This window comes from Stomoxys calcitrans, chromosome 5, assembly GCF_963082655.1.
Source record: "Stomoxys calcitrans chromosome 5, idStoCalc2.1, whole genome shotgun sequence".
In the NCBI taxonomy this organism is placed as follows: domain Eukaryota; kingdom Metazoa; phylum Arthropoda; class Insecta; order Diptera; family Muscidae; genus Stomoxys; species Stomoxys calcitrans.
The window spans coordinates 7,047,673-7,065,544 of record NC_081556.1 but is presented as its reverse complement, the minus strand read 5'-3'; the positions used below and the strand labels follow the sequence as shown (position 1 = coordinate 7,065,544).

The 17,872-nt window shown below is 34.9% G+C and overlaps 1 protein-coding gene across 2 annotated transcripts in view; it reads left to right on the top strand.

Annotated features, from left to right (window-relative positions):
* LOC106094962 (proton-coupled amino acid transporter-like protein CG1139) overlaps positions 1 to 17,872 on the top strand; it is a 48,749-nt gene that overhangs the window by 14,587 nt on the left and 16,290 nt on the right. The window contains exon 1 of one of the 2 annotated variants that reach the window (XM_013262216.2): positions 9,898 to 10,048. The exons of the other annotated variant lie outside the window; for it this stretch is intronic. The gene's annotated coding sequence lies outside the window, so the exon portion shown is untranslated. Of the gene's footprint in view, positions 1 to 9,897; positions 10,049 to 17,872 lie in introns of those variants that run through there. 2 annotated transcript variants of the gene reach the window in all.

Sequence of the window (17,872 nt, the reverse complement as noted above, 5' to 3'; positions counted from 1 at the left end):
CTGAAAGTGCTTTTGGTCGACCAGATCTTGGTTTATTGTCAACAGTTTTCGTTTCTGTCCACTTTCTGATGATGGATTGTATAGTAGATCGTGGTCTATTTAATATTTCACTGATAGTTTTTTGAGTTAAACCATTCCTGTGGTGTTTTATTATCAAAACTTTTACCTCATCAGAAACCTCGTTTTGCTTACGACCCATTTTGACAAAAACTATATTTTCAATGAAATTAAATATTTGCTGTCAAGGGCAAAGCCTCCTTTACTAAATAAAACAGAAAAGGGGGATTCCCAAATAATATTTGAATTTGACTTTGATGATAGCACATCAATGATGAATACTTTTTTTGTTCTGTTTTTGGTGTTATTATATAAAATTGCATTTTTTTGCGCAAATTAAATTTATTTTTTGAATTTATTTTAAAACATATTACGAAAAATAAACTATTGCATAAAACTGCATTATTTGTTTACTTTAAATTTTCTTCAATTACCCAAAATAAGTGAATTTATTATCAATTTTGCTAATGATGAATACTTTTTTTGACCGCTGTATATATTCGCGTAAAAACGTCTATTTTCATTCTCACTACTCTTATTTCGTCGAAAACAAGTGTGGCGCTTATAAAAAACTATCCATGCCACGTTTAGAGTTATGCGGTGCTGCTTTATTGGCAGAAAGACAGACAATATTATTTCGCAATTGAATATTCCTGATTATACTGTGTATGGACCCACTCCACTATTGTGTTGTCCTGGCTATCGAAACCTCCGTGCTATTGGGCTACATTGTAGTATTAAAGATAACTGAGATTACTTGCCCGTCCAATTGGGACCATGAAGCATCTGAACGGCATCCTGCCGATATGGCGAGCCCGGAGATATATCCACAAGAGCTTTTGCATAATGAGCCACAGACCACCTTGGCTTAAATGTGAGTCATTTGATTGACCTAAATCTAAGGTTCTCCCCACTGACAACATGAAAATCGAGAGAAAAACTATTAAAGTCTATTTCAGCAATTTCAAGAACTTTGAAGACGTTTCCCATGGCTATTCATGAGATGGCCTATGTGTATCGGTTTTACTTCAGGACAAATTACAAATCTTTTATGATTTTTAAATTTGTATCATTCATGGCTATTTTAAATGGAGACTATGTATTATGGGGAATCATCAACCTTAATGTTCATGGGACCTTTCCACTTTTGGCTTTCTGCAAGTCACGTAAATATCTCCTACCTCTTTAAAATAAATATGTAATCTACTTCTTGTAATTGTTTTTGTGTTCTACAACGCATCTTTTTCCAGTTTAATATACTGCAAACAAAACTAACCCCTTTTGCTAGAAGAGGATATGACGTATACCTTTTAAAAATAAACTTTGATTCAGCAGCAAGATGTCTTAGAGGCATCTTTGTGGTTTCGCTTGATGATTCCCCATAACACATAGTCTCCATTTAAAATAGCCATGGGTGATACAAATTTAAAAATCATACAAGATTTGGAATTTGTCCTGAAGTAAAACCGAGACACATAGGCCATCTCATGAATAGCCTTGGGAAATGTGCCCATTGAAAATGACACAGACAGAAGAAAACGTAAACCAAAAATTATCAGAAACAAAGGGAAAACGGACCCTCCCCCATTTCAAAAGAGCTATATCTCCAAGGTTGGTGGGAGGACCGCCCAAAACTCAGCAAAGGGATATATAGACCAATCATGACTATACTCAAAGGTATTTGAGAGTAGAACACGAGTCTGATATCCATTTACAGGGTCGACTGCTGAGTAGCCACCCCACCTCCAAAACACCCTACAAACCGGACACATATACATTGGGTTGCCCAAAAAGTAATTGCGGATTTTTTAAAAGAAAGTAAATGCATTTTTAATAAAACTTAGAAAGAACTTTAATCAGAACTTAAAAATTTGTCAACGCCGACTATATGAAAAATCCGCAATTACTTTTTGGGCAACCCAATATTTAACGACCACGGCAATATGGGGCTCAAAAGAAAGGTATTTGGGAGCACGAATTTGCCATTCACACTCGGATCGAAATGGACATATTTACCCGCCGTGAGAATGTGTGACTCAAATAAAATGTATTAAAGAGTGAAATGTGACGCAGTGGAGCGGCCCGGTCCAGCTGGTCTGTATATTTAATAATTATCAAGAATATAATGGAATCAATTTTGGCAAAAAAAAAATATTTTCTAATTACTTTGCTGGAATTTATGTCGTATGTTGTCATGGATCGCATTTGTCAAGTTCTTTGCCTCTCTTTATAGACAAACTATTCATTATACTGGTTAAGAATTGCTATGAAATGGGAGCTAAATCAGGTTTTGGACCAATTCGGACCATAGTTGGTTTGGATATTTGGAGATCTAGCAGAAGTCATTGTACAAATCTAGAGGCTCAGGAAGTATAATCGGCAGATCGGTTTATATGGGAGCTATATCAGGGTTTGAACATATTTAGTTTATACTCGGCATAGTAGTTGGAAGTCAAAACATAACAAGTCATGCAAAATGAAGCTTAATCAGATAATAATTACGCCCACTAGAGGCCCAAGAAGTCAAGATCCAAGATAGGTGTATATTGCAGTTATATACTGTTATGAACAGTTTTAGACAATACTAGACATAGCTATTGGAAGTCATAGCATAGACATAGCTATTGGAAGTAAGAATTGCGGCCTCTAGAGGCTCAAAAAATCAAGATCCAAGATCGGTTTATATGACAGCTATTGGGTTGCCCAAAAAGTAATTGCGGCTTTTTCATATAGTCGGCGTTGACAATTTTTCACAGCTTGTGACTCTGTAATTGCATTCTTTCTTCTGTCAGTTATCAGCTGTTACTTTTAGCTAGCTTTAGAAAAAAGTGTAAAAAAGGTATATTTGATTAAAGTTCATTCCAAGTTTTATTAAAAAAGCATTTACTTTCTTTTAAAAAATCCGCAATTACTTTTTGGGCAACCCAATATATCAAAGCGCCTCCGAAAGTTTGCGTGTTTTCGACAGACGGCCGGACATGGCTAAATCGACCTAGAATGTCAAGACTATGAAAAATATGTATACTTTGTTGGGCCTCAGATAAATATTTCAATGTGTATCGTATTCTTCGGATGTTTAGATTGGAAGTTTATAACTCTTTCAGATGATGCCTGTTTCTGATACGTGCTTATCTAGTCCATATTCCGATAGCTGATGAGCTACTTGCTTCAACCAAAGTCTTATCCAATTTGGCTGAAATTTTGCATATGTCGTTTTGGTATGACCAACAACCACAAGTACGGTCCATATCGGTCAATAACTTGATGTTGCTCATATATAACTTGATGTTGCTCATTTATATATTGAAAAAGTCATTCAAAGAACTTGACAAATGCGATCCATTATGGAGGGTTTATAAGATTCCCCACGGCCGAACTTAGCACGCTTTTACTTGTTATTTCTAGTTTATCTGTTAAATATTTTCGACTATGTTGCAACTTGTGTGCCCTTCACCGCGGAATAATTTCTTTATTTGTAACGCCTATATTCGTAGTAAAACTCTAAGACCTTCAGCTCTGTTCATTTGTCTGTCTGCCTTCTGTAATCACACTACAGAATAATGACAATTACATGTAATCTTTAGCTGAATATTTATAAGAAGTTTCAAAACACGGCAACCCTGTCCATGTCAACATCTTCCGAATGATACTCGTATCCCTTACATAAATCTTGTAAGGTTACACCAAAATACTGATATTTACCCTTTATCTGCTATGAGTTTAAATTATTGGAATTTGTGTGGCCTAATTTTCACCCATCATTTTATACAAATAAGGAAACTGTATAATAGGATGGAAATGTATACCGGCAATCTTTCGATTGTTTTTTTTTCTATATTGCTAACTTAATTTTCAAAAAGAAAAGAGAGAAAGAAAGTTATACAAGTTATGCAATATAAAAAAGATGAAACACACAACCAATGAACAAGTTTCTAGTAAATATACACTCAAAACCAATTTGGCCAACAGAGTAAAAAGTACAACAGGCAATCTGCAAGTTGAAGTGAAGGTACTAACTCAGTTAATCGAAACCTCAAATGGTTTTGGTGTTTCATGTTTCGATGATCCTTGTACTTGAAAATAGACCATATGGGTAAAAAATAAACCATATCGATACCAAATAGGCTACATAAGGGAACCGCTCGACCAACATCAATAAGAGGTATTTGTGTAAAATTTAAAATTAGTTGTTAGAAAGTTAGCGAGCCTTCCAAATAAAGACGAAGGGACGGACGCACACGGACAGGGCTATATTGACTTAAAATGCCATGGCGATCAAAAATTTATTATATACTTTATAGGGTTTGAAACTAATACGTGAAGATATTACAACAGATGAACCAAAGATGATAGGTATAACAAGTAAGAGCGTGCTAAGTTCGGCCAGGCCGAATCTTATATACCCTCCACAATGGATCGCATTGGTTGAGTTCTTCGCGCGGTTTCTCTTTTTAGGCAAACAAAGAATAATGAATAACTGTTATGCTATTGGAGCTATATCAAGTTATAGTCTGATTCGGACCATAAATGAGTTGAATGCTGAACATTCGGATAAGAATTCCGCCATGTAGGAGCTTAAGAAGCAAACTCGGGAGATCGGTTTATATGGGAGCTGTATCAAGCTATAGATCGATTCAGACCATATTGGACACGTATGTTAAAGGTCGTGGGAGAAGCCGTTGGATAAAATTCCAGCTATATCGGATAGGAATTGCGCCCTCTAGAGGCACAAGAAGTCTAGATCCCAGATCGGTTTATAAGGCAGCTATATCAGGTTATGGACCAATTAAAACGAAATTTGGCACAACTGTTGGAAGTTATAACAAAACACTTCTTGCAAAATTCCAGCTATATCGGATAAGAATTGCGCCGTCTAGAGGCTCAAGAAGTTAAGATCCCAGATCGGTTTATATGGCAGCTTTATCAAACCTTATTAGGCACAACAGTTGGAAATCATAACAAAACACTTCTTGCAAAATTTCAGCCAAATCGGATAAGATTTACGCTCTCTAGTGGCTCAAGAAGTCAAGATTCAAAATCGGTTTACATGCCAGTTAAATCAGGTTACGGACCGATTTGAACCATACTTGGCACAGTTATTGGAAGTCATAATAAAAAACCTCATACGAAATTTTAGCCAAATCGGATAGGAATTGCGTCCTCTTGGGGCTCAAGAACTGAAGACCCAAGAACGATTTATATGGCAGCTGTATCAAACATGGACCGATTTGGCCCATTTACAATCCCAACCGATCTACACTAATAAAAAGTATTTGTACAAAATTTCAAGCGTCTAGCTTTACTCCTTCGACTTCGTTAGCGTGCTTTCGACAGACAGACGGACGAACATGGCTAGATCGACTTAAAATGACATGACGATCAAGAATATATATACTTTATGGGGTCGAGGTGTTACAAACAGAATGACGAAATTAGTATAAATCCATCCTATGGTGGAGGGTATAAAAACTGTTCAAAAGGCAAAAATTATGACTTATTTTATAAATATTTCCAAAAAAAAAAGGCTGTTGAAGATTATGTTACTTCTTCAAATATGCCATAAAGCTGCTATATCATTCAAATACTTTACGGCATACAAATCCGATTATTAATTACTAATCTTTCTAAATATATTATTAAAAAGGCGTATCAATGAATGAAATATTATATTAATTGTTTTCAAACCCAAATTATGAGGAATAATAATAGTCAACATATGCGACTATCTTATCAATAACACCGGATAGTAGCCACCTTGTGGTAACCGCTTCAACGAAATCATAGATATGAGCAAACAATTTATAGAATAAAATCAATATAATATATGACTACGCTATGCAAAATTATAATTTAAAGATTTTTTTTCTACCAAATTTGAAATTGGACAATGTTTTTCTGTCTTTCTTCTCTATCAATCATTTGCTAAAGACGTGTTTTGTTAGGGTAAAAACGCATTCGCATTTATTTTAAAGAAAACATATTTAACGAAAAAAAAGAATAAAACATGAACCCATCCAACGACGAATGAGTAGAGATGGTATTTACCCGGTAAATTGGATAAATACACGGGTATTTACCCATTTATACCCAAATGATAGATATTTATAATTTTGCAGATATCTTGGGTATAAAAATATTTTCCTTACCATTTTTGATGATTGCGTATTCTTTGTATATAAACCTGATCTTCTGATCTCATAAAATCGGATTACACTGTTTCAAATTTCATCCAAATCGGATGAAAAATGCTCCTTTTTTGGGCTCAATACTCTATATCGGGAGATCGGTCTATACGGCAGCTATATCCAAACATGGTCCGATCTGAACGATGTTCGACACAAAGGTGTAGAGGTGTATCAAAACGCACTGTTTCAAATTTCATCCAAATCGGATGAAAAATGCTCCTTTTTTGGGATCAATACTCTATATCGGGAGATCGGTCTATATGGCAGCTATATCCAAATATAGTCCGACCTGGATGATATTAAACAAAAAGGTTTAAAGGGGTACCGGAATTTGCTGAGCCAATTTTCATCGAATTAGTATGAAAAATGCTCCTTTTATAGTGTCATTATACTATATCGGGAGATCGGCATATAAGGCAGCTATATATAAATATGGTCCGATCTGGGCCACATTTGACAGGATTGGGTAGGGGTCTACCAAAACTCACTGTGCCAAATTTAATTGAAATCGGGTAATACATGGATCTGTTATGGCCTCAATACCCTTTATCGGGAGATCGGGTGGTCGATCTATAATGATAATACCGATAATTTAGCAGTGCAATGACTTGTTGTTGACAATGAAACAATGGAAGGTGTCCATTCCCATGTTCTATCCCAGATCTGACTTAGTGTCCATGACAAATGGATCAGGGTTTTATAGCCCAAATATCTCTTTTTTTTTTGAGAGCCCAATCTCATAGGCAAAACGCTTTCTATTTTATAAGCAATGAGAAGGAACCTCCTCTGTATATGGCACCTTCTGTTTCGTCTACCTATACAAAGAAGCTGATGCATTCATATTATCGGCATTTTCTAAAGACATAACAAATGATTACTCTACTCAGATTATGATACTCAGTTTCCCGGGTTGCCTAATGATCAGCTAGCGATTTCGAACAAATTCATGATTTTTTAGATGCAATCCATTAACTTGAAAACTGTCAAGAAATGTGGTTTTTACTTAAATGTCTTTAATTAAAGCTGTTATTATTTCAATGTAAACCACATAAATAAGCATTCATACTCGGACATGGTTTATCATTGCTTAATTAATAAATTATAGAACAGTTATCCTTCATAATGTGTACATTTGAAATATGTAAATTACTTACGGCATTTTTCATAGAATGTTTATTAGCATACTGACCCCTAAATATAACTGTTCCCATGCAATGAATGCACAAATGTAAAGATATCAACTTCTGGGAATTGTGATAAACTTTTAAATGACTACTTTAAATATATTATTGCTATTGTAAAATAGAATCATTAATTTATATGACTAAAAATATGTTTAATGAGTCCTCTAGGCCTTAATCATGTATCTAAGAAATGTAGAGGTATTCTTAAAAAAAACTTATAAAACATAAATCCTCTATGTGACTCAAGCCAGTAAGCCGAGAAATGCCTACACCGTAGAAAAGAAAACAAATAAAAGAGTTCTAAGTTCGGCCGGGCAGAATCTTATATACCCTCCACGATGGATCGCTTCTGTAGAGTTCTTTTCCGGGTGTCTCTTTTTAGGCAAACAAAGGAAGGGAAAGGATAATGGTCAAGTTATGGTCCGATTCGGACCATAATAGAATGAATGTTGAAGACCATAGTAGAAGTCATTGTGTAAAATTCCAGCCAAATCGAATAAGAATTGCGCCCTCAAAATGTAAAATAGGGTGATCGTTTTATAGGGAAGCTGTATTAGGCTATAGACCGATTCAGATCATATTTGACACGTTTGTTGAAGGTCATGGGAAAAGCCGTTGTATAAAATTCAACCCAAATCAGATAATAATTTCGCCGTATAAAAGCTCAATAAGTCAAGATCCCAGATCGGTTAATATGGTAGCTATATCTGGTTATGGACCGATTTGAACCATTGCACAGTTATTGAACGTCATAACGAAACACCTCATGCAAAATTTCAGCCAAATCGGATCAGAATTGCGTCCTCTAGTGGTTCAAAAAGTCATGGGAAGATCCCAGATCGGTTAATATGGTAGCTATATCTGGTTATGGACCGATTTGAATCATTGCACAGTTATTGAACGTCATAACGAAACACCTCATGCAAAATTTCAGCCAAATCGGATCAGAATTGCGTCCTCTAGTGGTTCAAGAAGTCAAGATTCAAGATCGGTTTATATGGCAGCTATATCTGGTTATGGGCCGATATGAATCATAATAGGCACAGTTGTTGGAAATCATAACAAAATTTCAGCCAAATCGGATAAAAATTGCGTCCTCTGGTGGGTCAAGAAGTCAAGATCGGCTTAAATGAAAGCTACATCAGGTCATGAACCGATTTCACCCATACTTGGCAAAGTTGTTGGAAATCATAACGAAACACCTCGTGCGAAATTTCACCCAAATCACATAATAATTGTGTCCTTTAGAGGCTCAAGTAGTCAAGACCTCAGATCGGTTTATATGACAGCTATATCAGAAAAAACACCTCATGCAAAATTTCAGCCAAATCGGATAAAAATTGTCCCCTGTAGTGGCTCAAGAAGTCAAGATCCAAGATCGGTTTATATGGCAGCTATATCAAAACATAAACCGATATGGCCCATTAACAATCCCAACCGACCTACAGTAATAAGAAGTATTTCAAGCGGCTAGCTTTACTTCTTCGAAAGTTAGCGTGCTTTTGACAGACAGACGGACGGACGGACATAGCTAGATCGACATAAAATGTCATGACGATTATTCGTGCAGTGACAAACATAATGACGAAATTAGTGTACGCCCATCCTATGGTGGAGGGTATAAATATTTAAACTCATACTAAGGGAATACAACAAGATAATCAACCCTCAGGTTAGGTAAGAGTGGCAGTCCTTTGCAGACTAACTTAGACAATTTTTTAAGTTCTTCATGATACCACAGTAGCGACAGACTAAAGTTTCTGGCGTGAATCGAACCCACGACCCCTGCACTGGTAATCCAAGCACGCTACCAACTCGGCTACCGGGGCGCCCTATACCCAAGGCTTTTAATGAAAGGAGCATAAAAATGCTTCCCCATTCCAAAAAACTAATTTTAATCAAAGGGTTTAGTTTAAATCTTGCCTATTAAAAAAGGGGTTATTTTGCACTCCTGTCGGCGCTTATTGAAATGTTTTTCCAGGAAATTAGAATCTTTTTTGTGCGATTTTTTTTATTCTAAATCTTATCATAATATATGGGTATTTTTCTAAATCGTTCAATTGTTTGTTGCCAAAGAGTGAAAATTAACGATTTAATGATTTATTATCTGCCGTCCGCACACTTTAAACACTAACACTAACAAAGCCCTATAAATCAACAAGAGACTAAAGCATGTTCTGCTGCTGCATCACCATGACGATAAGTATACACTCTCAAATACACTTGAAAAACCAGAGCAGTTGAACAATGCTTTAACGAGGCGATCACATACGAACACTGACATTTAACTCCGATTGTCGTCGTCCACCATTCATGTTTTTCGTCCGTTTCCACGGTTGTGTCTGTGGTTGTTTGCTGGTAGTTAACGTTGTTGTTTCAATTAATCGAAACAACAACAATAAAATCGCGACCAAACAAACGATTTATTCGATTTCATTCAGACCAAAGGGGCTTAAATCAATTTTTTGGTATGATCAGTTAATGTTGGTCAATCAATAAGAACGGTTGGTTGACTTGTGAAGTGGTTTTTTTATTTGTGGGTAGAGCGAAAGTAAATATTGGAAAAAAGAGAGAAATAAAAACGGGCAAATAACTAAGGAACTGTTTAAAAAATCACCAAAGGTAAATGGGCAAACTCTCAGGAAAACAAAAACTTAAAAAGAAAATAATAAGGACTTTTATATTAAAAAAATGTTTATGTGAATTATAAAAACAAATATAAAATATTATTTTTAAGAGAGCTATAAAAAAAAGTTAATTCTTGCAAGGACCATAAAATGCTTGAGGATGAGAGGTGCTACTCTTTATGTGGAAAAGAAAACCTCCAAAAATTTGGAAGATTTTTTTAATATTTGAAATCAATTTTTTATACCGAAAATCAGAACAAAAACTTTGAAATTTGTGTTATACTGCCATGTCTTACAGAAAACCCTCTTTTTCGGGTTTGTTATAAAAAAATGGATGTCTTTTGTTAAATTCACAAAAAAAGAATGAGCTAAAAAATGAAATTTCGCCATTTGTGTTATAGTGACAGATTTTAGCTTTTGTGGTTTATGAAATATTGTTAAAAGTTAAGACTCCTGATTTCGAAACCTTGGCAGAACATTAAAAGCTACTGTTTTCAACATTTGTGAGTATGTCACACCCATAAACATATAACATCTCTCCAAAAGTTGTGTAAGGATGTTGCTTTATAAAAGTTGAAGCTAGCCAGAAAAAAAAAATCCTTTGTTCCAGAAAAAATTCCTAATGTTAAAGATGTTTTACTAAATACTAAGAAAATTTTGTCTTTAGTACTAGTATAAAATGTCCTTAACTTTGCAGCTTATTATTTAATTTAGAGACAAAATCTTTAAATTAAGTACAAAATATTGTTTAATATAACAAAATTGGCTTTGAGAAAGGCCAGAGAAACAGAAGTTAGAAACAGAAAATTATAACAAATAAGAACGTAAGGAGAAAAATTTTCGATCAAGCAAAAAAATCTTTTGATCGAAGAAAACAAGTCCTTCGATCTAGAAAAAAATCCTTTGCCCCAGAAAAAAATCCTTCGATCTAGGAAATAGTCCTTTGATTAAGGGAAAATTCCTTCGATTGAGGAACAAAATTCTTCAATCAAGGAAAAAATTTTTTCCCTTCAATCAAGGGAAACTTTTGTGAACATTAAAAAATTTGTATTGAAACATTGGACTTCATAATTTTGATGTTTTGAACACATATAATAGTCAAAATGAGCTAAAACTTGAATCAGACAAAAATTAAGAGTTATTTGAAACTTAAGAGTTACCTACTTGACCTCTAGTTTAATAAGTCGATTATGGATTGCAACCCAACTTCAATTGAGTTGCCGGGCAAATATGTTATATAAATGTTCATTTCTGCATTGAATTGCATACTTTTTTTGTTAATTTGTTTAGTAGTTGAAAGGTCAAAACACTGGTATCGAACGAAACTGACAGCATTTTCAACATTATCCTAATTTTTTATTTCATAATTTAATTTACTGGCAACGCAAATATAGTTGAGTTGCCATCCATATTCAACCCCTAAGTTCAATAAAGGAACAAATCCTTCGATCAAGGGAAAATTCCTTCAATTAGAGAACAAAATCCTTCGATCGAGGAAAAAATGTTATATGTAAAAAAGGGAAATTTTCTGAACATTTTTGTCACATATCACGAATAGTTTTGACAACTTTAAGTCCAAGATCGAACGTCAGATGCTGTGTTTAAGTCGAGATTACAGGTATTTCATTGAGACTGCCGTATGAGTATACAGTCTTATAGCAGGAGATCTGTTCTATTACACTAGCCCCAATCGCAATGTTGAGCATTTTTGCCAGTACAATTTATCTCGAATATAGTTACAATTCCTAAATTCGGCTTCAGTTGTTATAATTGTGCAACAAGAGTCGGATTTTCCCGACTCCATCTTCTAGATGATGCCATTGATGACAGGTCGTGGAGACCGCCATATAAACGGTCTTTCAATCAGAGGACTATGTCATTGCGATAGCCGAATTTGGAATTCTAGAAATGGATCCTCCTTCCTCAAGAGTCAGCCAGGCGGCGCTCAGGGTCATCAATTGAAAACATGTAAAGAATCCACGAATCCATTCCAAGTTCAAGACAAAAAGCTTACTGGAGTACCAAAATGCAACGACATTTCAGAAAAAGAAAAGGCGGATGAATATGCTAGGAGAAGCTTGCCCTCGGCGAGGGCAAGACAGATAGACAGACACGTATGAACTTTCATCAAGACTCAAATCACTCAAATATTCGCATATAAAAATATGTTTGGATTCAGGCACTATTTGAATCTGAATCGCTAAATAAAATTTTTATTAATGTCAGTCTTACATTTAAAAATCAATGAAATCCCAGAGTGATTGAACGAAATATGGTTCTTAGAGACTAAAAATCAGTTGGAGGACGCAAAGCTTTTTCCAATTGAATTTTCATCAACACTCAATCGCAGATAAAAATATCTTTCGATCCAGCCACTTTATGAATCTGAATCGCTAAATACAGGTTTTTATTAATGTCAGTCTTACATTTAAAAATGAATATAAGAATTTATTGAAAAAAAAAGAAAACAATTCAAAGCGTTATATGAGGCATTCTGTATAATGAAGACATCAGAAATAAAAATAAACCCTTATTTAGAATTTAGATATACTTATATGCCATAATAGAACTGGGAAGAAATTTCTATATTGTTGTTATATAAACTGTGAAGGGGCTTATTAGGGAAGTCTTAACTACGTGATGCATGCATTTACCTGAAGTTTAAAAGTTTAAAAATTCAGAAACGGGCAGATCATTATATATTATCTTCACATTGAATTTTTTTTTAATATTGAAAGAAGTGCTTGTTAGCTCATAAAACTTCTCTCCAAAGAGGGATCGCACTGCGGCACGCCGTTCGGACACGGATATAAAAATAAGGTCCATTATCATTGAGCTTCAACTTAAATCAGATTGATATGTGAGAAGTTTGCTCCTATTCCCTGACAGAATGTTCATGGGCTAAATTTGCATTTTGCTCGTTAGCTCAAATCCGTCTTAATAATTAATTTTTCTTTCCAATTGGGATTTTTTAGAAACCATGCCCTATAGTTACTATGTCAATCATTTCTGACGTCGGTTTTATTTACTTTGGATTTTATGAGTTTAAATTTTTATGGCTGATTTTGTGTGTTTTTTTTTTTGTTTACTACCATATCACTAAATTCTCAAGTGCGTTAACTTAACTTAGAATATCATCGATACATGTCAAGATTCGATTGCCATGGCTACTACAAAACTTATCTATCACATGAGCAATTCTGTGGCAGAACATGTTTAGGCAGAACTTGGATAATCTATCTAGAAGTGGAACGCTTAATGTTGTTACTTATAGTCGTTAGCCTTGATAAAGCGCCACCTTTGTGTTTCATTGATGAAGAAAAAAAAAACAACAACAAATATTCAATATGCATGACTGTGAACTTTAAAATAAAAACAGAATTTTTAGAAAAAAGCATGCATGCATAAATAGGGGTCAATGTTCGTAAATGAATACAACCATCATCATGCCATCTATCAAGAAAATAAGTTATAAAACAAAGTCTAACAATTTAAATTGTGGTTTAATGAACCTAAAAAAATTTGATGATGTTTCGTTGAGGTGTTAAATAAGTGAAGTTGCTTCTACTATTGACTTAAAAAGTTTATCAACCTTTAACCTCTTGTTTGAGTATTACCAATCCTGCAGTTCAACAACGTTTAAGTTCAAAATTGGCATTTTCCCATGTGGACAAAATTAGTCTCAAGGTTTATATATACAAAAACTAGAATTATTGAATCATTTATAAGAGTTTGTTAAAACTGTTATAAGAAGTATTTATTTCCTATACGAAATTTTTATCTCAAATATGTAGATATTTCAATGCCAAAGCCATTTTATTAAAACTGTAATACTGTAAATTTATATTAAATTTTTGTTATTCTGCAAGACTTTTACGAAAATTTAAATATTAGAGTGATGAAAGCAGTCATGTATAACAGTTTTTTAAAACTGTTATACTGAATATTTATATTTTAACTTCCTATTTCTCTCTCTCAACATTTGTGAGGTATTATACCATATAAAAACTTCTCTCCAAAGAGGTGTCGCACTGCGTTACGCCGTTCGGACTCGACTATAAAAAGGAGGCCCCTTATTATTGAGCTTAAACTTAAATCGGACTGCACTCATTGATATGTGAGAAGTTAGCCTCTGTTCCTTAGTGGAATGTTCATGGGCAAAATTTGCATTTGCATAAAATATTGTATTTTTTTATCATGTATAACAGTTATCATTGAGCTAAGATTTGAATCGAACAACATAAATATTTATATGTCAGATTCGTATTCCGCAAAAGTCTTATCTTTCATATTACACCACAACATTGTATTATTCCAAAACTAGGTAATCCAAAAATTTTTATTCAAATATTTGATTACGTAAGCAAGCATTTTTTAAATCACTTGAATCGAACAGTTCTCATATTTTTAGTTTGTTTCCTAATCCACGATAGATTCTTCTGAAATGTCCACTTTGTAACAAGACTGCGAAATGTAGAATTTTAAGTCATGTATGACATTTTGCAAAAATTTTCTGGCAAATTTGTTTTTCTGACAAAATAATGTAATCAAATGTCATTTGTATTCCTCGTGATTATTGAGGAAATCCTTACAATGACGCCTACAACAAAGCTTCATCGAAAAATTGCTAATACCTTGTGTTATATGGCATTACAAGCGATATCAGCCCTTGAACGTGGTGCTATCTAAGTAATTTACTGCATTTCGGTAGAAACAAAAAAACAAGAAATATTGTAAATCGTGGCCAACTGCATTTATTATCGGAATCGACAAACCAATTGAAAGAACGTCACACTTTTGGTTGCAAAGGGGAACCAAACCATGACACAAGCAATTAGTGTCACAAATCCCACCTCCCCCCATAATTGATTAAACCCACTTCCATAATATTGTTGTGCCATAGATATCTATCTTTGGCAATATAAATTTTTTAGCGGGGTGCACATATTATAAAAACCAAATAATTTCTTCTGTCACATGTATAATTTTATTATGAGCCATATAATCATAAAAAAGGGTACTTATGGCTTTGGCATGAGGCCCTAAATGAAAAAGTCAATTTAAAAAGAAATTTAAACAACATGAATAAAAAAAAATTATGACTATAACTACGAATCGGTAAAAATCATGATAAAAAAACCAAACACTTTTAGTTTATGGTGATTTGTGGTATTGCCCATATTTATGGATTTTTTCGCCACTTCGATTATATCGATAAGTTAATAAAATCTTAAAGATCTCATAAATTGTGGTCAATTTAGTTGGAGCTGTTTTTAAACCTCTTGTTTTTCTTGCCTTTTCAAAATAGAATTGCTTGACCATGTGAATGCCATAGCATTTATACCAGTGATAAGAGGAGTGTGACATTTTATTAGCACTTTGATAATGGTCAAGGCTGTGATATTGTTTCACAAAATATTTTAATTTAGCCCATAAACGAAAGAAAAGAAAAATTCATTACAAAGCGATAGTGTCGTTGAGAGATTTTCAAATTCAAGAGATTTATGGTTTTTGGACTGTAAAAAAAAAAAAACAAAATGAGCGCTCAAGGGTCAATTTAGTAAAAATATTAAGTTGAAATGTAGGAATTTTAGATCTGAAAATTTTGAAAAAAAACATTTGCACTATAATCCAAGTGATCCAGATTTGATTAGGTACGAATACAACTTGAGCCTATAAAGGGTGATTTTTTTGAGGTTAGGATTTTCATGCATTAGTATTTGACAGATCACGTGGGATTTCAGACATGGTGTCAAAGAGAAAGATGCTCAGTATGCTTTGACATTTCATCATGAATAGACTTACTAACGAGCAACGCTTGCAAATCATTGAATTTTATTACCAAAATCAGTGTTCGGTTCGAAATGTGTTCATTCACCGTTCAGCGATGAGGCTCATTTCTGGTTGAATGGCTACGTAAATAAGCAAAATTGCCGCATTTGGAGTGAAGAGCAACCAGAAGCCGTTCAAGAACTGCCCATGCATCCCGAAAAATGCACTGTTTGGTGTGGTTTGTACGCTGGTGGAATCATTGGACCGTATTTTTTCAAAGATGCTGTTGGACGCAACGTTACGGTGAATGAACACATTTCGAACCGAACACTGATTTTGGTAATAAAATTCAATGATTTGCAAGCGTTGCTCGTTAGTAAGTCTATTTATGATGAAATGTCAAAGCATACTGAGCATCTTTCTCTTTGACACCATGTCTGAAATCCCACGTGATCTGTCAAATACTAATGCATGAAAATCCTAACCTCAAAAAAATCACCCTTTATAATTGCTGTGTTGTATATAAGTACTGTATAATGCAAATCACGATTAATAGATTATAATTATCTGTTATCGTATGAAAAGGAAAACCATGCACTGAAATCCTCAATCTAGAACATCGACTGAATAGGACTATGTTTAAGCACAGCAAATATAAAACTTAACCTCAAAATTTCAATTTGGCCACGAAGACACCGAGGATGCAGAATGTTGAAATGCTAAAGCCGACGCATTAACGAGAGGAGCAAGGGCATGGGCGTAGGTCTTAGGAGAGGGATGAGATGATGAGAAGCATACAAGGAATATGTTCAATATGAACATTCCACTAAGAAACAGGGGCAAACTTCTCACATATCAATGAATGCAATCCGATTCAAGTATAAGCTCAATGATAAGTGTCCTCCTTTTTATAGCCGAGTCCGAACGGGGAGCCGCAGTGCGACACCTCTTTGGAGAGAAGTTTTACATGGCATGGTACCTCAGAAATGTTGCCAGCATTAAAAGGGAAAAACCACCGCTGAAAATTTTTTCTGATGGTCTCACCAGGATTCGAACCCAGGCGTTCAGCGTCATAGGCGGACATGCTAACCTCTGCGCTACGGTGGCCTCCAAAGCCAAAAAAAAAACAAGGGCAAGTCAATAGGGTTTGAATTGCTTAGGAATCGGGTGACATATGGTATAGGACCTGTCTGGAGTTGTATGAGGGAGCGATAAAATCCTATCGAGTGACATCTGGTACTGGACCTGTCTGGAGAAGTATGAGGGGAATGAGATGAAGAGAAGCATACAAGGAAATTGTTAAATATTAATTAAAAAAATACCTAGGCAAGTCAATAGAGTTTGAATTTCTAAGGAATGGAGTGACATATGGTATAGGACCTGCCTGGAGTTGTGTGAGAGGGAGCGATAAAATCCTATCGAGTAACATATGGTATAGGACCTGCCTGGAGCAGTACGAGAGGGAGCGATAAAATCCGATGCGATGCATGAGAGGTCAAATATCATGGAGCGATAAAATCCTATGCGATACATGAGAGTATAAATATCATATGGTTGCCAGACTACTATGAGTTAGCGGGAAATGAAAAAGAGGACGCACCAAAATACCCATTTCGTGCGAAGAAATGGAGGCTACAAATATTGTTTGGTGCAAATAAATGTTTGAAGTAAAACAAGTAAGAGTGCTAAGTTCAGCCGGGCCGAATCTTATATACCCTCCATGGTAAAATGCTCTCCACTGCAATTGCAAAAGGCATTAAAATATCATTGCGGACTCGTGTACTCGCGTGGAATTGCATGTAACCGAAGTCTTGAGGGCAATGGTTTTGGACACTAATTGCAAGCAAATTCCTCGTGATAGCAGTTGCCGCAAAAATCACGACGTCCCAGCTATATTTGAACTTGTCTGGTAAAGTCTGATTTGCCTCTGAGTTCCTTTAGCCAAACGGTCCACTTATAACTTTACCTAGGGCGCTTGTTTGTCAGTTCGTCGGTCAACTTGTCTATATTCCTTCGAACTCTTTTTCTTTTCTTGTTTTATTTTGCA